This window comes from Miniopterus schreibersii (assembly GCF_964146895.1).
Source record: "Miniopterus schreibersii genome assembly, chromosome: 21".
Taxonomy (NCBI): Eukaryota; Metazoa; Chordata; class Mammalia; order Chiroptera; family Miniopteridae; genus Miniopterus; species Miniopterus schreibersii.
Window position 1 is genome coordinate 1375643 of NC_138123.1, and position 22944 is coordinate 1398586.

The 22944-nt window shown below is 50.3% G+C and overlaps 1 long non-coding RNA gene across 1 annotated transcript in view; it reads left to right on the top strand.

Moving 5' to 3' along the window:
- LOC308550238 overlaps positions 1-22944 on the top strand; it is a 56385-nt gene that overhangs the window by 9356 nt on the left and 24085 nt on the right. Inside the window, exon 2 of the long non-coding RNA XR_013997860.1 lies at positions 16934-17063. This is a non-coding gene — a long non-coding RNA (uncharacterized lncRNA). The remainder of the gene's footprint in view (positions 1-16933; positions 17064-22944) is intronic.

Consider the following 22944-nt stretch of genomic DNA (forward strand, 5'->3'; position numbering starts at 1 on the left):
GGCCTCAAGTTTCCGGTTAGGGAATTGGGGCCGGTGGATCTCCAAGGTCCTGGGACATCCCTCTGCAGGGTTGACTGAAACAGAGACTATTTGTGGATTGGTGAATTCCGAGCTCTCGAAATAGACTCTTAGTGGCAAGTGGTTCATCCCCTTAACACATGGTCACCCCGATCCTGAGTCAAGGCTTATTTCTTTACAGTATTTCATTTTCACTCTTTAAATTCCTTTGTCTATAAATTTTGATTCTATATGTGCCTCCCAGAGGGTACGTCGCCGGTGAATCTGCTGCCTTCCTGCCAAAGTATCTTATGGAAAATTGTGCAGCTTAAGGCACGAGCGCTTAGCTCCTTCTGACTGTGCATTTCACGGACGAGCCGAGTGAGGTCAGGAAACGGCCCAGCCTCCCCTTTGTCACGATCCTCGGAGACGCGGGGATCCTGCGCAAACTCTGTCCCAGCCTGAACCATCCTCGGGCTACACAGCCGACTAGGGATTCACTGAGGACAGACCTTAACTGTCACTGCTGCAATCATGTGACCCGACCCTGGGGGTTTCCCAGACGCTGAATTAGACGTTAATACTAAGAGTTACAAAGCAGACGCCCTCAAGGTTTCAGCAAAGTGACAATATTTCGAGTTAGCACTGCCACTCTTTTTATTATGGGGAAGTGATCAGGGAGAGGCTGCTGAGGAACCTCATCAACATTTTTACCCAGTGTTAGCAACGCAGACAAACTCATGGGCAACCTAGATAAGCCATGAATTCTCTCTAGTTCAGGCCACGCGCTAGGTTGAAACTGGTTTACAACTGCTGTGTATGTGGACAGAACACCCCGGGGGGAGGAGATGAGTGGGGCTCCGAATGTCAGAATCAGGGATAATATTAAAAATCCAAGAATCAAGAGGAATGGGTGTCCAGGGAGGAAAACGTCTCCCCGAGTGAGTTCAATAATAATTATAAAGTAGTTACAAAAATGCACTTGCCCCATAAAGATTTTCTTTTTTTCCTACTGGAGTCTACACAAAAGATTTAATTTATTCTTTTAAGAAATTGTAATCAGCCACTATTCAGACCATGCCATAAAGCAGACAATCAGAAACTAATTTCTTAAACCTATTTGTCCACCAAAATTGTCTCTGCCTCTAGAATATTGTATAAACACAGAATAGATCCAAATTAAACTGCTTTTGTAGATGCCCAAAGCACGCAGAAGTCACATGTCATCAAAATACCCATAGTGTGAAACTGAAGAGATGTCTGTGGCTTCCTTCATCTTTCTTTGAAAAAAAAAAAAAATTACTATTTTATTCGAATAGTCACATGAGCCTACTCATTAGATGGGAGGAAATGAAGGAGAGAGAAAAACCAAAGATGGAGCAGCAGATCATATTAAATCTAGAAAGCAGTTTCCTAACTGGAAATGTGGAGTCATTTAATGAAAGTCTTGTAGACGTTCAGAAACATTTACTGACATCAGATTTGGATATTGTCTGTCACTGTGTGAGGCTGTGATACATTGTACCATAGGTGCAAATATACCCAGAACATGATTCATGATGACCTTGGGCTTGGGAAGGAAAACTTTAATTCCATTAGTGCTGTCAATGTTGAGTTTATGCGTCCGAATTTTCATTATAACTTTCTTTGAAATGAAATGATCAACTAAGGAAGAACTGACCGAGGAAATATCAGTGCCTAAATAATAGGCGTAAAATGTAAATATAGGACCAAAATGTAAATTCCTTTTAATTTAAGGTATTCCTTTATTGGAGTCAAACCTCAGAGTTCAAGAGTTTGACGAAATAGTTAGTGAAATAATATTATTTTCAACCCAAAAGGGGCCTTAAAGATGAAAAGAACACAAAGAGACTGAGGCCTGAGAAGGGAGGCCAGGAACCCGGAGTCGCGGGGTCAACGATCTGGAATGGTCCGAGGGAGTCCTTTCAACTGCTCTTTAAAAATGACCGGGTAAAGAAAGACACACAGATGAAAGCACAATAGCTCCTTTGGTTAATCACATTTGTTCTGATAAAAGTCTTGCTGAAGATAAAACAGAGTCCACTTGTTTCAATAAGAAACATCAAACCTGCCCCAGGAGCACTTAACCCCTCTGTACTCAGAGTCCTCATTTGTAAACCTTCCAGCACGTGTCCTGTGCGCCTCCGGATATAGGGACGCTTAGCACGTGCTCGAGACCAGGATAGCCCTGCCCTGGGCACGCTGCAGCTGGTCCTCAAATATTTATTAAAATCCCTGTGACATACGTCCCATTAGGACCCCTGCTTTTGGAAATGAGGAAACCTGGGAAGAGGGTGGCTTAGGGGTGAACTCAAGATGCCGTCATGTCCATGGGGCGGGGCTGGCATTTGAACCCAGGGCCCAGCCTCTCCCTCTGCTCACTGAATGGCTTCTCCTCCGTTATCCTGCTGAAATATGGAATCGAATGGGTGGGGGAAACATAAATGTAATGAAGCATTTTATGAATGTAAGATGCTATTAATTTTAGAAAGGATGCTGCCGTATCTAACGTTATCATGGGTGATCAGCTCCCGGATGTGCAGGTCAGATCTCTAATGAGTTCGATTATCATGCAGATTGAGATGTAACAGACGTAAATAAGCACCAAGGAAAAGCCCATCTATTTTACTCGGCTGCTTAAAATCTCTGTACACTGAGCTCTCTTGAAAGTCACAGTAGCGGGATCTGACCATGCGGAGGATCCATCTCCATTTCCGCACCAATTAGATTTGTTCTTTGAAACCCGTTTGTTCCCAGTCATATTTCCTTATGGTTCATTAGGTTCCTCTTCTCAGCTCCTTTACATAATCAACATATCCTATTCTGCTATTCCGTCTAACTAGAGGCGATGCCTTAAGAGGTGTGTGAGTAATGGTCGCACATTTCAAAGCTGATCTCGTGGCGTTTTCATAAATGCCCTGGACTTGGCTGTAGGACAGTTTACAGTAGCACACGGTCCAACTTTAAAGGCCTTGATGCGAATGAATGTAGCCACCAGAAATCCTCGTGAAGGGACAAAGCTACATCCAAGAGCTGTGCTATCAAATTGTTACAATGTAGCTGTCCCCCAACCACTCTGTTTATCGAAGGTTAGCTCATTGGACGTCCATGTCGTTTGTGTTCTCGTGGTTTAAAAAGAAAATCTGTAGACAATCTGAATCTTGGGTCAGGGTTAATGGGGTCTTTCAAGGATTGAAACTGTGTACTTAGAAATCCTAAAATCTCACACCTCTCCTTTTTTTTTTCCTGACATTTTTCAAAATTTCTGTACACAACTAAACTTTGGTTTAGTTGGAGACTTGGTTGCACTCACAAGACTTTCTCGTGATTCTTTAAACTGTAATGAGCTGGACGTTTCTAGATGTGAAACTCTTGACTCAAATCGACTTCTCTCTCTGAGAAAAAACGTAAGTCATTGCCCGAAAATTTTCTTGCTGGTTTTTCAGTTTTCTAAAAAAACATATATATATTTCTTGATTTTATGTCAGGTGGTGAAACTCACAACAGAAACTCATTTATTCCACAAACAACAGTACAGTTGTTTTTTAAAAAATATGCTACATCTTAACGAATTCCTAACACATATGTGTGTGTGTTCCATTCACTTAAAAATATATTTGAAGGTATTTGCTACTTAAAAACATGTATCGAGTGTGTCTAGGTGCAATTTCAGCTACTACAGTTAAACTTTTATTTGGGTCAAGGGCAACATAATAGCAAGTGCCCGGAAGTTATTGTGGCAGTTACCTGTCTGCAAGGTTGCTCTAAAATCTAAGAAATTCTGTAATAAATTTGAAATTGTCTTCTACAGTCATGTTGGCTGTCCTGAAGAATGTCCATTGTTTATCGCCGAAAAATAAGTTCTCTGATCGGCCTCCCAAATGTTATCGAATAGTTATTGTAAACGCCATTGAAGAAACGCTTATTAGGAAGCTTTTATACTTGAGTGTTTGTTCCTAATTTGCATGCAGTTTTTCTCTCTTCAAGCTTCTTGTTCATAAGTGATTTTTTGAATCATGCAACAGAACATTTATGTGTTATCAGATTTTTGGGTTTTGTTTTGTGTTTTTTGGTGTGTTTTTTTACCATATGTAAATAGTAAAGTTAAACGAACATGATGTCCCTGAGGGATGTTGACCAAACTGCCTAGGTTATGGTCAAGGCGAAAAGATTAAAACATAAAACTCTAGGTTTCAATAGCTGAGGGAGTTAACAGAGGGGAGACGTTTATTTTGCTCCTGATTTTCATGGTGTCTCTCACTGGGGAGAAACGTCGCCCCTGAGTTCACGGGGCCACTCGGGAAGAAAGAAAGAACCCGTAGGGCAGGTCCAGGGCGGTCACCAGCCTCTTCCTCGGCTCCTCCTGGGTCTTCGGGGGGTGAAAGGTTTGTGCTGATGGCGCGTGTCGGGTCTGCAACACGTTGCAAAGTAAGGGCAATGGTCGAAGCCGTGAGCCTTGTTCCAGGTGAAATCCGTATTCCCCAACAGCCGCGGAAGGTCCTGGGACACAGATGTTTGCCATCGAAAGTCTTCATCTGTATTCATTTGATTTAGTACCCTAATTGGGCGACAGATGATCATTTCTCCCTCGGAGAAAATTGGGTGTCAGCGCAACCGAACGGAGAAATTGATTTAGGTGTTTGGAAGAGACGAAAATAAGGATGTGTCACAGTGAGTCCCCACTCTGCAGCTCGTTCTGAGTCACAATTTAAAAAGAAAGCAGGTTATTGTCATAGAGGTAGGAAACACAGGCAAAAAGATGCTGGTGCCCGGCCGGGCGTGGCTCAGCGGTTGAGCATTGACCTGGGATCCAGGGGATCGGGGTTCGATTCCCGGTCAGGGCCCAGACCCGGGTTGCGGGCTCCATCCCCAGTCGGGGGCGTGCAGGAGGCAGCCTATCGGTGACTCTCATCATTGATGTTTCTCTCTCTCTCCCTCTCCTTTCCTCTCTCTGAAATCAGTAAAGACATATTAAAAAAAAAAATAGATGTTGGTAATACGCTGTTTTCAGGCACGAGACAAATACTTGTTTCAAACAGGGTGTTCGATGTTTCGGATTCCCAGGCCGCGCAGTAAACAGCTCCCCCCTTCCTCACTCAAGTTCTGAAATAAGTAAAAAGTCAAGCAGGCGGAGGCAGAGCTTCACCTTGATGGCTGTCGCTGCTGATCCTTGTAAGGAGTGCGGCTTATTCAGCTGAGAGAATTAAGCTGGTAGAGTCGCTGCACATGCGGAGTCAAGAGCAGAAGGAACTTTCCCCCGTGAAGAGATGCATAAAAGTCAGCAGAATAGAAAGTAGATGAAACAGTGAAAGAACTTTTAAGTAAAAAAAAAATTTTTAATCCACCTTTGATTCTTTTAGTTAATATTTGTAAAGACAGCTAACGAACAACCTGTGCAGGTGGGGTAGGGAAGGGAATTCCCCACGGAGAAGACCCAGGACCCCAGGCCGACGTGGTGTCGGGAACCTCCACGCGGCACCGCGGTGAAAGCTCCCGGGGCTTCACGCCTGAGCCCCTCGCTCCCCTCCAGGCCTCAGGCCTGGGCTCCGAACTCTGGGCTCACGGGCAGAGAAAGATGATTCTCCCCCCCCTCAAGGCCGCCCCAAGAAAACAGCCCATCAACCTTCTGTCCGCCCCTCCGCCAACCACTCGACGCTGGTTTCGCCATCAAATTAAACATGTCCTTCTAAGCCAAGGACCCCCTTCGGCGGGTCTGCAAACGCTCCTCCTAACAGGGCCTCACCGCCATAAATACGCGGAAGAGCGGGCCCCGGCGAAGGTCTAGAAAAGGCGTTTCGTCCTATGGAAAGTGTCGTGCCTGAGATTCCTATTTGACAAAAGCCGCCGCCCGAGGGCGCATTCGCTCCCGTCGCCGTGGGTTTGACCCTCTTTCCCCTAACGGCCCCTCCCCTGCCCTCCGGTAGCCGCTGTGCTGCTGTGTCCGTGAGCTTTTTTGTTTGATTTTCCTGTTCCTTTGTTGCTTTCGGTTTTATATCCCACCTACGAGCGAAATCCTGTGGTTCATGTCTTCTTCTACCTGACTTATTTCGCTTAGCGTGCTATTCTTTCTTTTTTTTAAATATATCTTTATTGATTTCAGAGAGAGGACAGGAGAGGGAGAGAGAGAGAGAAACGTCAATGATGAGAGAGTCATTGATCGAGCCCACAACCCGGGCCTGTGCCCTGACCGGGAACCGAACCCCGATCTCTGGATCCCAGGTCGACGCTCAGCCCTGAGCCCCGCCCGGCCGGGCACCACGGTGTTCTTAAGGTCCCTCCGCGTCGTCGCAAACGGCGGCATTTCATCTTTTCTTAAGGCCAAGTTGTATTCCACTGACATTTGAAGACATCCGGCCTTCCCGTGTCAGTCAGGGTTCTCCACGGAAACAGGCAACGTGTGTGCGCGTGTGTCTGTGGCGAGAAATACAAAAGATTTATTTTCAGGACCTGCCCATGTAATTGAGGAGGGTGGCGAATTCAGTACCTGCCAGTTGGGCCAGCAGGCTGGACACCCAGGGAGGAGTCGCGGCTGGGTTTGCCGGGGACACGTGCACGTCTCGTTCTCAAAGTGAAACTCACCACGCACACCTGTGGAGCCCGGCCTCGGGGGCCCTCCCGCTCGTACACACGTGTGGTTCCTCCGCCCGGCGGCCCAGCCTTTGCCACGCACCAGGCCGTCCCCAGTCATCCGGGGCAGGGCCAAGCGTGGTTTCAGAAGGATCGCCGGGCATCGGTTCAGATGAGGTCACGCTCTCGCTGCCAAAAAGTGAAACAATGCCGCAAGCATGAAGTATAAATTGTCCTTTCCCCGCAGCCTCTGTTCTCTAAACAAACTACTCAGACCAGCAGCCCTGCGCTTTGCGCCTGGACTCTGCCCTTGTTGCCGGGTTTGGGGCCCACGCTTGAGCCGGGGTGGTTTCAGGCTAGATGTCATTTTATCACCTAACCCCACGGGCGGGAGAGGCCTAGGTCGCTAATCCACGTGCGGACGTCTGGCCGGCAGGTGCCTGGTCACCGAGCCCCGAGGGGTGACGCCGGCCTCCAGCGCCCCGGGAGACCGCTCTGCTCAAAATCCACGTTGCACGGGGATCTTGGTGGTTTTCACTGGAAAACGAAGCTGCGTGAAGAGGCTTCGGGATGCGGAAGCTGAGCAGCGCTGGCCTTCGCGCTGGAAGCAGCACCCCTCCCTCGCCACGTGCTGGCTGGTCCTGCCACGGACCCCGAACCTTCTAGCCCAGTCGTGAGTGGCCCGTGGCCGATCGATGTTGGTTCTCGGCAGAAAAACAAGAATGGAAGAACCGCTTTATCCCCGGGGGTCTTAGCAAGTTCGCCTCGTGTGTGCAGAGATCCTCTCAACACCTTGAACACGGGGCACCTGCCCTAATTAAATGGGCCGTAAAGAAAGTTTTAAAATGTGTGTAATTTCTATCCCTTTTTTTTCCTGCAAGGGCTCACAGAACGTTGCCTGTAATAAATAGTAATTAGTTATCACTTTTTAAAATATATATATATCTTTATTGATTTCAGAGAGAGGAAAGGAGAGGGAGAGAGAGAAACATCAATGATGAGAGTCACTGATCGGCTGCAGCCCGCAATCCGGGCCTGGGCCCTGACCGGGAATCGAACCCTGATCGCCTGGATCCTAGGTCGACGCTCAACCGCGGAGCCACGCCCGGCCGGGCGAGTTATCGCTTATTGAATAGCCCAGTCTACCTTGATTATTGAGAATTTATTTTGAGTTATACCAGTAGAAAAATAACAGAAAGTGTTTATTTTTTAGAACGCGCATTTCCAGGTGTCCACGGGAGCGCGTGGAAAGGGCGGCCGCGCTATGTGGTGACTCTCCTCCGAACGTAAGTGCACCGAGGCGTGACCCGAGGCCTCCGGGCGTCCCGCGAGCCCATTGTTCTGTGTTCCATAGGCCTCCCCAGCCTGCCTAAGCCGTTTCCTCCCATTGAAACGACCTTCCCCCGCTCTTCTCGGAAGGTCCACATGTGGCCCAACTCAAGCGCCGCCTCCTCCGGTCCACCGCCCCGGCTGCTCCGCCCGGTTAATCCCTCCTTGAAAAGCCCTACCTTGCCCCGTGTGTCGTTGCCTTTCACCCTGAGAAGGCCAGTCCCCGAGGCCGGGCCCCAGTCGCCCCGCAGCCTCTCTCAGTCCAATAGGTGCAAAGCGAGCGCCCGTCGGAGCGTTGAATGAACGCGCAGCGGCTTGGAGACGCCCGGCAAACACCCCGCAGGCGCGGCCGGGACAGAAACAGCTCCGGCAGTTTTCTCTGTGGAAACTGTAACAATCAGACAACTCCCGGTTTTTCTTAACAAAAGTCTTAGGGACTGAGGGCGGCCCGGTGGGCGCTGTTCGATTTTCCTACACACATCGCATCTCCTCTCACGCGCGTGAACGGGGCCCTGATCGTTCATCATGAAAAATCACAGATAAAGGGCCCATCAGAGAAGAGAGATGCATTAGGTAGGACAGGAGGATGGGTGTGAGTTGGGAAGAGGTGACCCGGGGATGCAAGAAGCAGAGGGGATCCTACGAGGTTTGTGGCCTGCGCACCCCTGAGACGGCCGCTGTCCATTCTTCTAGTCAACAAATATTAAATGAGCCCCGATATGTCAAGTGTGGCACCCCGAGGAGACAAGGGTACACGAACCACCAGCAAGGGGGCGGATGCGTGGGCGACGGCATTGTGTGTAAAGTTATCAGGGAGCCCCTGTGATAAGCCGCAGGTGAGCCGAGCCTCGAAGGGAAGGGTGGGGCCAGCTTTCCGGACCCGAGCCCGGCAGGTGCAAATGGCCTGGGGTCAGTGGCAGGAGACACTGTGAAGGGGCGGCGAGGGGACATTGTGCAGGGCCTTTGCGGGACTTGGTTAATATTTGGGGGTGAGATGGGGACCTGCTGGAGGGTTTGGGCCGTGGACCCACTGTGGTTTGGCTTTAGCTTCACGAGGGCTCTGTGGCTTCTGAGCAGGTCAGGCTGGGAGGGAGGGTTGTGACGAGCGAGGAATGAAGCATGGAACCCGGATAGAGACACAGGTGTTGGGGGGCCTAGCGGTGTCCCCGCAGAGTATGAGGCGACGAGTGGCTGGTTTCGGGAGATGTTTTAAGTGAGAATCAAAGTCAAATGATTTTTTTTAAAGATTTTTACTAAGTAGGATTCTACCAGATGTAGATTGAAGACCAGTCCCTTTCCCGAGGGGGCTCCGTGATGTCATATTTAGAGCGGCAACTGTGCTCACTGTCCCCCTCTGGGGAGCTCATCTGTTGGGATTAACCCTGTTCTCAGAGAGGCCCGGCGACAGGCGTCGAGCCAGACCCCGGCGCCCCGGAGCTGCTGCCGCCGGAGGTTTCACGGGCTCCTTCTGCGTTTTCCTTGTGCAGACCCAGGGGGAGTTCCGATCTGAGAGGCCACCTGTGAAGTATTTTTGAGCGTCGGGAAATATTCTGAGTATAGACTGAAGGGTTAGTTAGCTTCATAAAAAGGTCATTAGCGTCTCCTCTTCAAAAGGCTGGAGTGGTGACTGTTGGCGAGTCTTTGAACTTTGTGGGCCCCAAACAACGATGCACTAATTCATATTTGAGCAATTTCAGGAAGCGCGCCGTATGGAGGAATGGATGCTTACACTTGGTGTGTCCTGTGTTGCCTTGTTTTTAAATATCTGTTTAAAATTTAAATGCTATTAAAAGCTTACCTGAAGATAGAGTTTATCAGATTATTTCTAAGAGTAAAAATGTAAGTTTATTGCTAATCCTGTATTTTTTTATGCTGAAACATTAGCCAATGACCTATTTTTTTTTTTAATTCTGAAAAATTTCCAACTCAGCTATGTATTTGCTCTAAACCGTGAACCAATCGGCGAACAGATTTTCTTGTAATGACGCGGTCGTGTCGGACGACACTCTTTATTGGAACATTCGGGTTCTCACCAGCGTTTTCCGGCCTGTCCTTGGACAACGATTTAATATTCTTGGAGAGTCTTGGCTGCTGTTGTAGTTAGAGTGCCAGCGCATGATGCAAGTGTCCATATTTTAATCAGAAAATGGGGACGTTGGCATTAAAAATCTTACCCCCTCACGTACGTGGGAGTCACTTTCTCTGCCCAAGAATCTTCCCTGCGTCTTTCCACGAGGCCCACGCCCGACGCAGGGAGCGCTCAGCCTCCTGCCTCGGGCGTTCGCTTTCTCCTCCCATCCCCTCCCTCCCTCCGGGAACCCAACTGGAATGGAAAGCGCCGAGCGTCTCCCGATGGTCCCCGAAACACGCGGCATCCGGGCCAGGGCGCGAGGAAAACAAGAGGACCGGCCGGAGCTTCTGTTTCCTGAGGACCTGCCTCCTGAACCGTCCTTTAGGCTCAGCCACCTAAGGAGACAGCGGCCCTTCGCCTTGAGAGGCTGAATAAGGGCTTTCTGGCGACTCCCGCCCGTCGCCTCGCCTTCGAGAAGGAACGCGAGCGTTTCGTGAGGCGTCACAGAGGCCTTTCCCCCTTTGCCGCTGTCCCATCAAAGATGAGCCTTGTCTTCTCTGTCAAGGGGCTTTCCTCTGGGACCCCTCCTCTCGTCCCGTTCCTCGGCGACAGGAGAACCCGCAGGTGGCAGGGAACAGGACGCGGGGCATCATCTGTGTCCCAGCCGGGGCCGTTCGCTCAGCGCCCGCCGACTGACCGAGACGCGAAACTACAGACAGGCGCGGCCTCCGGCGCGGACAGTCGCCAAGCGTCCAGGGAGCGGTCTTGCTGGGTCGACGGTGACTCACACCCCTGCCCTGAATGAACGATCCGAGTAACCCTAACGCTCAGGACCTGTAGTCCGACCTCTACTCAACGGAAATCCACCTCGGCGCACTTGAGATCTGATCCCTCCATGTTTTTACATACTTTCCCGACGCGCCTACAAGCTCTCTGTAGTTTTGCACCTGAGATAATCTGACTTTCGTTTGTAATTAACAAGCCTCGCTCTGATCATTTGTCCAATTTAATGAGTTGGATTTTTTTTTTTTAATTCGTTTGGTGGGTTCCGAATTCCCCAGCAAATAGAAGCTTCTAGAGATGGTGTGTTTTGTGTTTATTTTTCATCTCTGTATGTGTAAAATATGAAGCAATTTATATTTTGTAATTGAGCCTAATCAGCTCTGAGTTTATATAACTCCTCTGCCTTCAGTTTGTGTCTACTGCAGATTTAGCTAAAAAAAGAAAAAGGGGGGGAGGGGTAAATTTGGCTTTCAGCAACGAGGTCAGTGATGTGGACGCGTGTTACTCGCGGTCCAAGACCTCGGGCCCTGCCCCAGGACGCTCCATTCCTGTTCGTCCGTGTTAAGGGGTGACCTCCTGGGAGCCCTGGGGGCCAGCGTAGCCGTCTTCCTATCACACTTGCAGTCGTCAAATCCCATCCTTCAATTTGCAACAAAGTGCATTATAAAGCAAATGCATTTCCTTCCTTCCCGCCCCACTCACCTTCCAGAACCAGAAATGCACGTTGGATTCATCTTAATCTTACAGTTTACGGTTCTTGGATAATCTCCTTTGAAATGTATATAAAAATTTTTTTTCACCTAAAGGATCGAGCCGTTCGTGCCTAAAAATTAACTGCAAAGTAAGCAGCTAACTCCGTACAAAAGAACCCACCTCCCGGTTCAAATGGGGCTCGATGTTCCTAAGAAGCAGGGGAACCACCAGTCACACGGGTTCCCTGCTTTCAAGGCCGGACGCGGGATCAGACGACCCCGCGGGCCGGGATCCAAGGGGAAGGAGAGATGCGCTCCTTCCGGGGAGGCTTTGTCCGAGGCCAGGAGCACGCGTGGGGCAAGGGATCCCTCGCGCCTGTCTGATGAGTGACTTGCATTTAATCTGCCTAAGATCTCAAGAATATGCCCTCCCCCCAAAAAAACCACCAAAAAAACAACAAAACACGCACCCCCCCGAGTCACCCTGTCTGGTGTTCTCATTTCCGGGAAGGGCGCAGCCGGCATGGCCTTCAGACGTCTCATCCTAATTTCTTAACAAAGAAAAGATTGTCTTTTTTTCGTGTTTACTTGATCGTCTGGAAAAAAGATATTCCGGGAACCAAGGATTTTCTGCCTCAATGTGCGAGCGGCCGAGTAGCCCGAGATCTCTTTGGAATGGGGACCCGGGGGAGAGAGGAAAGGCCCCGAGACGGGACGTGAACGATGGTTTCTCCGGAGTTTTACGAGAGTCCTGCAGGGGGGCCCCGGCCGGGCGCCGCGCTCTGGGGCGACTGCACAAGGCTGCTTTGTTCCCTCCCGTGTGTCCGTGTGCATGTTACTGTTTCGGTTTCATTTGTCAGCAAATGTCTGTTTACCCCGCTTCCTGTTATTAATGATGGGAAACGAGGTTTCTTGAACTGTATTAGACACTTTTTAAACTCTTGTCCAGATACTTCAGGGGCAGGTGCCCATGAATCCTTTATGTGTCTACAGAGCCGGAAACAGTTTAAAATACATTGTTGCCCCACAGAGCTTGCAACTTATCTCTCTCAGAAAAAAAATAAAGAAGACAGAAACAATAAAAGAAAAAAACCCACACAAACAGCAACTTCTATTCCTGTTCCTAGACACGGAGATAACAGAGTTGGGGACTTTTATCGGCCGCAACAATGAACATACCGCCGTATAAATTTTGAATTCTCTCTAGCCCCCCAAAACGTTTCAGAAATCAACTTAAACAGTAACAGTGCTGAAAGACAGTAAGATACACTCGAATACGAAGGTGTCTCTGGAGAGGCCGAAACACTGCCCTGATTGTTGGTGTGTTGCGAAGCTTTTCCCATGGAAACATCTGGTCAACCCATCAGCTCTCCGCCTTCGAAAGAGCAGCGCATCTCCTCGCACGCATTAGAATCATAAAGGAGCCAGAGCATCTGGAAGTCTGAGAAGAAAAGCGAAATCGTTAGGGGTGGGGAGGGTAGAAAAAAAAATCCAGATTTAAAAATGCAGATGTTTGACCGGCCTGTCAGTCAGCCTACGAGGAAATAAGGGGCCGAAAGAACCAGAAGCCACTGGTGGAAAAAATGAAAAGAGCTGCCTGGGCCGCTGCCAAGAGGAGAGCAGCGGAGCCCGTAACATAAGACGGAGACGGGCTCTCGGCCCCGAGATCTGAAAAAGGGACCACGTGCGATTTGGCAAATTAGCCGCCTCCCAAAAAAAAAAAAAAAAAATCTATTTCTTCAGGGCACAGTAAGAGCTGCTCAGACTCTCCCCTCTCTCTTTGGTCGTTAGCACGGGGCAGTATTGGGGGCTTGGCTTTCATGAGCGACAGGCTCCCCCTATTGTCTCCCCCCAGCCTCCGGGCCCCGTTCTAAGACCCCCAAATACTGCTGAGTGGCCCAAAATCAGAGACACAGCAGAGCTGAGGGAGGACGGGCGGCCAGCCCCTCCCCCGGTGCCTCGACAGTCCGAGCGCTGCCAGGACACGCCTCGGAGCAGCGCCCCAGACAAAGGCACAAAGATCCCATTTTTCTCCGGGAAAACAGATCTCGTGTGCAGAACACCAGCCAGAAGAATCGAAAGCTGACACGTGGGTGCGACGGGATGGAGGCAGGCAGGGCTGCGTGTTTCAAGAAGACTGAAATTGTACCCGATTTCACCCAAGCCTAACAAATGTTGTCGAACCTAAACGTCTTTTCAGGCTGTAAAAAAGACATTCAGCGGTGAGATTTTTTTTTTTTTTTTTTTTTGAGCACATGGCTAAGAAGGACTTTTGAAAGGATGTTGATTACATACCACGGCTCGCATCACGGGGTCTACGAAATAAATGGGGGAAGGTTAAAACACACGCACACAGAAACCCCCTATTGAATCCAAGGATTCAGCAAGATAGTATTAAATCCTTATGAGTATGTTTCCTGTAAAAAGGCTCCCCTCCCAGTGGCCCCAGGGTATCGTTACTGTCGAGTGGGTGGTTTACTGGGGATGCAAACGCTGGCATCTCGGCCTCGCCAGGCACTCGGCTGGAGCTGGGGCGCCTGGGGCCCTGGGCTCCCACGTCCCCTCGGGCACCTCCCGGCCAGGCCGGGCTGGCGGAGTGGGGGCAAAGGCAGGGCTGGAGACAAAGAAAGGGCGTCCCTCGCTAGGAAGGGCACCTTTTCCCGCTGCCTGGACTCGCCCGTGCCAGGAGGACTTTCAGAGATGAAAAGGGAAGCGTGTGGGAAACGAAAAACCGAGAAAATGGGTCAGGGAATTAATTTATGGCATATTCACCGGCGATGAGAGGAGGGGAGGGGAGGGGAGAGGAGGGGAGGGGAGAAAGTTTGAAGTATTAACGTAGAAGAATCTTTTTTTATGCCAAAGATGGAGCTTCTCGCACCTGCCCTCCGAGATTTGTAACTTTGCTCGGCGCTTGTATTTCCTTAATTTCATCCACATGCGAAGTAGATCCGGTTGTATGTGAAAAGTGACTGTGAAGCCGCCTTTAAACGGGAAAATTCTGTGAAAGTTTTCAATGGACTCTTTGGCAGCATTTTGTCTCACCCGCAAGCCCCCAGCCCTGGGCCCTGGGGTTCCGGTGGAGCCTTCAGTGAACCCCCGTCTCCCATCCGGTCAGGGTAACCCCCCCGTCCCGTCCCGCCCAGCCCAGGGTGCGGTTCTCAGTCCACAGGCTCGGTGCTTCCAGGGCGATCGGAATGGGCTGAACGTCCTTGGGAAAGTGCTAGACCGTTAACACGTCCGTGTAGTTAATGCAGCTGTTAGGCTTGTGGACCGACCGGGAAACTGCCCTGGGACTATTTTAATTAAAAAATTTTACAACAAATTTTTTTTTTTTTAAATGAGAACGGTTTGGACTCTACCACTGCCTTTCAAGCTCCCATTAGTCTTAAATTTCTTCTTTTTAAATTTATTGACTTGAGAGAGAGAAAAACATCAATGTATTGTTCATTCATTGGTTGATTCTTGTATGTGCCCTGACTGGGTATCAAACCCCCATCCTTGGAGCATCGGGGGCGATGCTCCAACCAACGGAGCCACCCGGCCAGGGCCTCTGAGGACTCTTCAGTCAGTAGGAAAATCAGGGAGGGAGAAAAGAGACTACGAATGGTGCCGTCGTCTAGTGAGAGGTGACGGGGAAACTGAGACTCGGGCGAGTCCTCTGACCCTTCAGATGTTTCACCCAAATTCCTCGTTCCCACAGCAGTGCTCACGTCGGGGTAAGTCCAGCCCCCTTTCCCGTCTGATCAAAACACCACACCGCAGAGACTTCTGACGTTAAAATTGGTATTTCGTTCGTGGTGTCAGATATAATCTGAGTGCTCAAGGCGAGCATCTCGTCGCTGTGGAAGGGGAGCCTGGCCGCGCCCACGGGGGGTTCGCAGCATCGCGTTTCTTGCTCGAGGGAGTCTCCGAGCCCCAGTTTCCCACCTAAAATGAGGAATTTTGCCAACCATAGGAAAGCGCTGGGGATTAACCTCAAAGGCAGCATCGGCTCCAAGTCACTAATACACCTGTGTGGGTACCTGTGTACATAAGGGGAGGAGTGTCTAACTTTCATTGTGTTTTAAAACTTTATTTTTATTTATTTTTATTTTTTAAATATATCTTTATTGATTTCAGAGAGAGGAAAGGAGAGGGAGGGAGAGAGAGAGAAACATCAATGATGAGAGAATCATTGATCGGCTGCAGCCCGCAACCCGGGCCTGTGCCCCGACCGGGAATCGAACCCGGATCGCCTGGATCCTAGGTCAATGCTCAACTGCTGAGCCACGCCCGGCCGGGCGTGTTTTAAAACTTTAAAGTTTAATACTGGACAGCAATTCGGTGTCACTGATAGTGATAGGAAGTCCTTGGTGAAATCAATAAGAAAAACAAAAATCGGTCAAAAACGACGACGTCGCCCAGCCCGGGCGATTGGCTGGTGCGCGGGCGCTCTTCTCGGAGAGTCTGAACCCCCAGCACTGCCTCTGCTCCTCTGGGACCGAATTTCTTCAAGTACGTCTGACATATTGATTTATGTCGAGCGTTTCTCCCCCGCCGGTCACTTTCCTGCTAAGTGCATGTGCACGGGGGGAGGGGGGAGCCAAAGGGGACCAGCGGGATGCTCGAAACTGCAGCCAGAAATAGTAGCTGTTTTAAGCCCCCCCCCCCCCCGCCGGTGCCGGGGAGGAGCTGGGGGCGCAGGGGAGGGTCATTCAGTGCCCGGCATTCAGAGCCTCCCCGGCTGCCCGAGGCCCTCACCCAGGTGCCAGGGACCCGAGGAGAAAGTCAGGGGGAGAAACCATCTTGTTATGTGGAAGGCGCCCAGGAAAATGCTGTCTTTTCAGAGGAAAGTCACAGAAATTCATTCCCGGAGAGAGCACAGGTCGTGTCCAACCTGAGAAGGTCGGCGAGCTCAGTTCTCAACAGTTTTAGCAAACCCAGGATTCTCTAGTTCGTGAGGGAAAGAGGCACAGCGGCCCGTCTTCGTCCGGCCTAATCGAGGGGAGAAACGTCTTTATCTCGGGCCAGAAGGGCGATGACAGGAAGCTCGCGCCGTGCGGTTCAGGATCAGTCGGCCTCGCTGGAGAGACCAAGCGGAGAGCCCGGCGAACGCAGTCACTGTCTGGGTACAATCTAGATCATTTAACAGATGTACTGATACGATTTCATAATTTCAAACTCTGGAAAAATGCATCCGAGCAAAAACTCACTCTCCTCATTAATTAGCGCCGTGGGGGCCGCCCAAACTATCTGCTTTACCTTTTCCTGGGTCTCTGACAAGACTTATCCCGGGAGGGGTGACCCCAAACTGTGTCCTGGTGCCAGGTGAGCAGCCCTGGGAAAGGAAGGGCGCAGGGTGTGAGAAGCCGGCAGCCCCCGAGGGCCGGACAGGAACACGTTTCCCTAAGGGGGCGAAAGCCACCCTTAGCCGACTTGCCCAGCGTGGCCCGAGTTCCACAGAACCGCTCTCTCCCTCTTTTGTTTTGGGCAGAGATCTTGGCGAAATCACCAGCAAGTCCACCCAGGACACCCAAGGCCGTTTGAGCGACACCTTCGGCGCCACAGACATGGAAGGAGATACGTTTCGTGTCCGCAGAAGAGCGAGCGTGGACCTGGCCCAGGTACGTGGTCTCTTGTGGTTCAGGCGACAGGCTCTGTCTTTTCCACTGAAGGTCACTTTGCCCCGAGTCTCTCCTCTTTTCCTTTGTCTTTTATAATCAATGCTGTTTGCTGCTCTTTGGTGGCATGTTTGCCGTGTCCCTGAGGCCACCCTTCCGAGAGGACACCCAGGGGACGCTTCGCCCATGTCCTCATGTCGCGGGTGTCACCGCCTGACGGGCCGGGCCCCCTCAGAGACTCACAGCCGCCCCCTCCCTCCCCGCCGTGGCTTCCAGGGTTACGGTCCCCTCCGCTTATTCCGCCAAGTGCTCAGCATGCGAGAAGGGCCGGCAGAGGCCCGCGGCTACGAACCCTTGTGAGGACACCGACCAGTTTCAGTTAGAAACGGGCCCCCGGTGCGGAGGGGCCCTGGGCGCTGTGTTGACTCACACGGCGCCTCCGCTAACCGGGATTTTCAGGCACCTCTCCCTTCGCTAGGCGTGGAGAGATCCGCAGAAGAACCGCAGTTACGAAGCGTCGCAAACCCAGCTGGAGTTTGGGGCTCATTCAGTGTCTGGAATAATTTTGTAGGGTTTTTTGGGGTTTTCTTAGCCGATAAAATCTATAGGTTGTTTATTCAGAATGCGTCTGTTGTCTAGAAGGAATCAGGAGGACCGACTCCTGGGTTAATTTGTTTTTGAAATGGCCACAGACACCTACTGTCTCCATCATCAGAGGCTGGTACTTGTTACAGAGACAGACTCGCAGACGGAGCGACAGACGCCCGGGCGGGAGACTGTTTGGGGGGAAGAGGGACTGAGCGAGAAAAAGAAATTGTCCGCGTGCGGCGATTGTCCAGAGTGGGTGGCGGTGGAGGTGGGAGAGGGTCTGGGGGGGGGGGGAGGTAAATGGTGATGGGAAAAAATAAAGAAAAAAATTTAAAGAAAGAGTGAAATGAATTCTACCAGCACCCCCCCCATTACCTTATTCATCACGGAGATTTCCAGGGATCCCCTTGACGCTGAACCGGTTTTCCGGGGAGCAGGTCGAGGGTCCCTCTCGTTCAGGGCGTAACTAACTCCGCGAAAACGCGACGACACACGGTGTTTATTGAGTTTACCGATTTTCTGATTCCCCCCTCATTCCTACCCTTCCTCCGAAACCTAAGCACCGTTCCCCACAGTATATTTTTATTTGCCTTCATCTCCAATTTGATTTAATATATCTCTTTGCTTAATTATCTCTTCTGGAATCTTCCACTCAGGGTGATTACACCTCCCTCGTAATTTAATAGCTGATGATTTTAAGATAATCACGCACGCCTCCTCCTCTCGGGGCTGTTCGCTCCGGTGTCCCCTTCAGATTAGGGATGTTTCTGAGCCGTTTTCAGGGACCCCGATTCTGTCCGCACCTGCGCGGTCGGTCGCGTTCGCTCTGCTGCTCCTGGGATGACCGGGGACACTGCGCCTCCCAGCAGGGTTGGGACGCTCGAGGGCCCGCCGAGGGTGTGACCGGGAGCGTGGGGTCTGAGCAGCCACTGCGCGGTCCCCGGCTCGAGTGTCCTCACTGCTCCCGAAGGCTCTTGGAGGCGCTTGGCCCCGGCCTGGGCCTGGCAACCCTTAGCAACTATGGATTCCAGAAAGATCTTGACATGCATTTAAAAAAAAATTTAAAAAACTTAAATCAGAGACAAAATCCCCGGTGTCTTCTCTGTGGTTGTCGTTTGTGGCCACGGACACCACTCGCCTTTCTCGGGGGGTCGACTGCAATCCGCTTGCCATCCCTGCGCCCCGAATCGTGGGAAATTCCGCACCCCTCTTGGCGTGGAGCCGGGACCTTCGTGGGCAGGTTATCTTTAGAATCGATAAGCAGAGTTATTTCTCTGTGTCGGTGTCTTGACACGTCACCTGTGTTTTGCGCAGGTTTGGGCGACGGCCAGCGGCGAGCCCCTGGTGGCCAAGGAACCGCCTACGCGACGGAGACACCGCCGGCTCTGCAGGTGGGACCTTTACCAGGTGACGGGGGGGGGGGGAGGCGCAGAGAGCGCCCTGGAAAGCTCTCGGGGGGCTACGCTCCCTCGTCAATACCCCCGGGTGGGTAACGTTAGGCAAAGACGAGCCCACGTCGCCACAGGCAGCCGAGGGGCCCCTTTCCTGCCGACTGCGAACCGCCCCCCCCCCCGACACGCAGAAGAGGGGCCTGGACCCGGAGTCGGCCGGGGGCTTCGGCGTCCGCGGCGCGCATTGCCCGCTGAGGGGTGTTTTGAAGAAATGCCCAGCGGGTTTGGATTGTTTTACTTTGATTTGGGCCAGAAGTGGTGCCGAGTAAGCTTTTAAAATTTTTTCATTTACTTTTAACTTCACGTCTCACGTTCCAGAGGATTCTCAGTCAGAACGCGGACTTTCAGACGCGTGCGATGCCAGGATGTAATAAAATAGAGCAAGGCAGGAAAAAAAGAAAGAGAAAGAGGTGATTTATGCATAAGACAGGCTTCCTTTAGCTGTTCAAACCCGGCTCGGGCCGTCGGTTATCAAGATCCCCCCCCCCCCCCACTATGCATTTGACGGAATAAAAATGTTATTTTGGGGGCCATTCAACATGCTGCTTTCAATCACTCCAAAAACTTCACCTGGAAGAGAAACTGGAAATAGGACTTAAGGATAACAGAATAAAGACATAGACAGAAATGATATTTATAATATTAGATTCGGTCTTGGCAAAAATATTCCTAACTCGGTGTCTGGTTTTCAAAAAAGATTCTTGTCTCATTTTTAATATTAAAAAGAATCTAAATATAAATGCTTAAGACCTAAAGTTCACTGTATTCCAGAAACTGTCATTGGCAAACCGTGGTCCCCAAGACAATATATGTTTTTGCAAAAAAAAAATGGTACCAGGCCTCACGCAAGGAGCCAACAAGACTGCAAATCACAGCAGCTGATTCCTTTCGTCTGGTTTCCAGTGAATCCACCATGAGAAGTTCCCACGTCGTGTCCTGCCCTTAAAATGTAACATATACATTTAAAATCACAACTTCAAGCCCCAAATTGTTAACATTTCCCAAGTTTTTCAGTAATTTAGAGGCTCACTCAGGAGAGAATTGACCGTGGCTTTGCCCGTGGTCGTGGCATATATTTTATTCTATGATTAGCTGCTAAGATTCCTCCAGAGGTCAAGCGTGTGTGTGTTCTGCTGAGTCTTATAAAAAATAGGTCCCTAATCTTGAAAACTGTAGAAAAAAGGGAAGAAAATGGCAGTGTTTTTAATTTCTAAGCTACGAATGCTACGGGAGTGCCCGTCTCGAGACATTTGAAGTTCAAGGCCCATCACCCAAACCCCAGATGTGTGTATTTTGGGGCATTCTTTGAGCGCTGCATAACCACGGAGTAGCCCTAAAACAACAATGGGGGGAAGTCCACTCTGCTGATCAAACGCTCTTTGCTTTTTATGTGACGTTCCCCACGCGGCTCAGGTGGGAAGCGGGGCCCGTCTTAGCTTAAGACAGAACACAAAGGCCTTTCCCGTCCGGACAGCAGGCTCCGTCTGTGGCGAGACCAAAGGGACCGTTTTATCTGCGCTGCGCCCACAGAAAAATCTTTTCCAGTGCTCCCGTCGTCACGAGAGAGCTCGGGAGCCTTCCGTGGCGGGTAAATGGCAGGCTTCGTGGCCCCGCGGTCAAAACACGCACGTCACCGGGTGGGACCCGTGTTGCAACCTGTCGGTGCATCGCTGCTAAAAATTCCCGTCCTGCACTTCCACCCTCCTTTCTCTCTTGCTAGAAAAACTGAGCAAATTATCTCTTAACCCTGGTTTACAAGTTAACCCGGTCAAGCTGGTTTCTATTCATCTGATTGATTTAAAAACCAGTTTATTTTATTTTATTTTTTTTGGTTTGTTTTCTCTGCAGTGTACCCTCCACATTTGGTTTGTTTTCTGGTTGTCATCTTTCTTTCTTTCTTTCTTTCTTTCTTTCTTTCTTTCTTTCTTTCTTTCTTTCTTTCTTTCTTTCTTTCTCTTTTTTTAAAAAATATATCTTTATTGATTTCAGAGAGAGGAAAGGAGAGGGAGAGAGAGAGATAGAAACATCAGTGATGAGAGAGTCATTGATCGAGCCCGCAACCCGGGCCTGTGCCCCGACCGGGAATCGAACCCCGATCGCCTGGATCCCAGGCCGACGCTCAACCCCTGAGCCCCACCCGGCCGGGCTGTCGTCTTTCTTACACGTGACAACAGATGGTTTATTCCAGACTCAGACGAGGGCCGGACTGCGTGTCCAGCCCCGGCTGGTGGCTCAGTGGTTAGAGCACCGGCCTGCGGACTGGAGGGTCTCGGGTTCGATTCCGGTCCAGGGCATGTGCCTCGGTGGCGGGCTCGACCCTGGGCCCTGGCTGGGGCGCGTGGGGGAGGCGACCGACTGACGGGTCCCTCTCACGTCCCTGCTTCTCTCTCTCTCTCCCCCGGCCCCCCTTCCGCTCGCTCTGAAAAAAGCAACGGAAAAAATATCCTCGGGTTAAAAAAACAAAAAAGTGTGTTCATCGGGGGGTTGCAGGCAAGACATTTTTCCCTCAAAGTGCTTTATGTTCACAGAGCGACTTACGTGTAAATGAACGTCGCCCTGACTTGAGCACGCGGGGCACAGGTCGCCTTCCAAATGGCACCGGGGAGAAGCGTTTTAATTCGGAGACATTCTTCTCAAAGGACGTTTATTATAAGGACTTAACAGTTAAGGCTTTCTGAGGATTAACGCTTTACCGATGGTCTTCCTGCCGATATGGAAACGAGCCGCTGCGTTTCTGCAGGGATAGCGAGCTTTCTCTCGTCTAGATACTATTATCTTATACCTTCGCCCTATTTAATGTGATATATATATAACGTTATACACACACACACACTGTCCAAAGGAGAAATGCCATGTTATGGAAAAATAAACTATTTACAAGTGTATAAATATGCTGAATTTTAGGCGACATCTGTTTTCTATTCCTCAGTACGCTGTGTGTATTTTTTCCATATTCCCCCTAAAGTTTTCCAGACTCGCCATCAGGGCCGCACCTCTAAATAAGTTTTTACTGTCCATCCCTCTAAGATATCTTTAGTGGCCGTCGAGGTTTACAAACACGGTGCCTCCCAAATGACACTGGTCTGAACTAAAGTGAAAAGCTCTATTTAAAGGCCGCGGGAAAACGGAGCCCGTGGCTTCTGCCCCAGGCTGCTCCCTGTGAAAGAAAAGAGCTGATTTGTTGGTACCTCTCGTCTCCAGTGGACATTTTTAACTTTTTCGTACTAATTTTTTAGTCCCTGACGGAATGATAATATTAACCTGCAGGGCTGGCAGAGCCTGGGCGCTGCGGGGACCCACAGGGCTCGTTGACCTGTTTCCGGGGGCTCGTCTTGTCCACTGGGGGCCGCCTGGCGCGTGGGTCCGTCGCGTGGGGGCTGTTAGGGCCGCTTTTAAATCAGTGTAAGTTGGCAAAAGTGTGTGTCATCCAGTAACCTCACGAAACCGGGCAGAGTGCAGAGTTGAGAATGTGAAAGAAATTTTTAAAAACGAATATTCAAGTAAAAATAAACCCCACTCCGCTTAGTAAACTAATTTTGTTACCTTAAAACAACAACAACAAAGAATTGAGGCGCGTTCTTTGACCGGTTATGGCCAAAAATTATTGTTTTTCTTTTTTTTTCGCCTGAAAATAGGCTGAAGCATAAAGTATTTTTATAGCTCTGGGTTCAGAACGACGGGATTTCTCTGTAAATCTCATTATGCAAAGTCTGCCTTCTCCGGGGTGAGGAAGGGGGGGGCAGGGACTATCGGGGTCGCTCCAGGGAGTTGCTGGGTTTGAAACCGATTTTGAAGATGCTCGGCCTTTTCGGTAACTTTGGTTGTTTTCTAGTCAGAATTTCTTC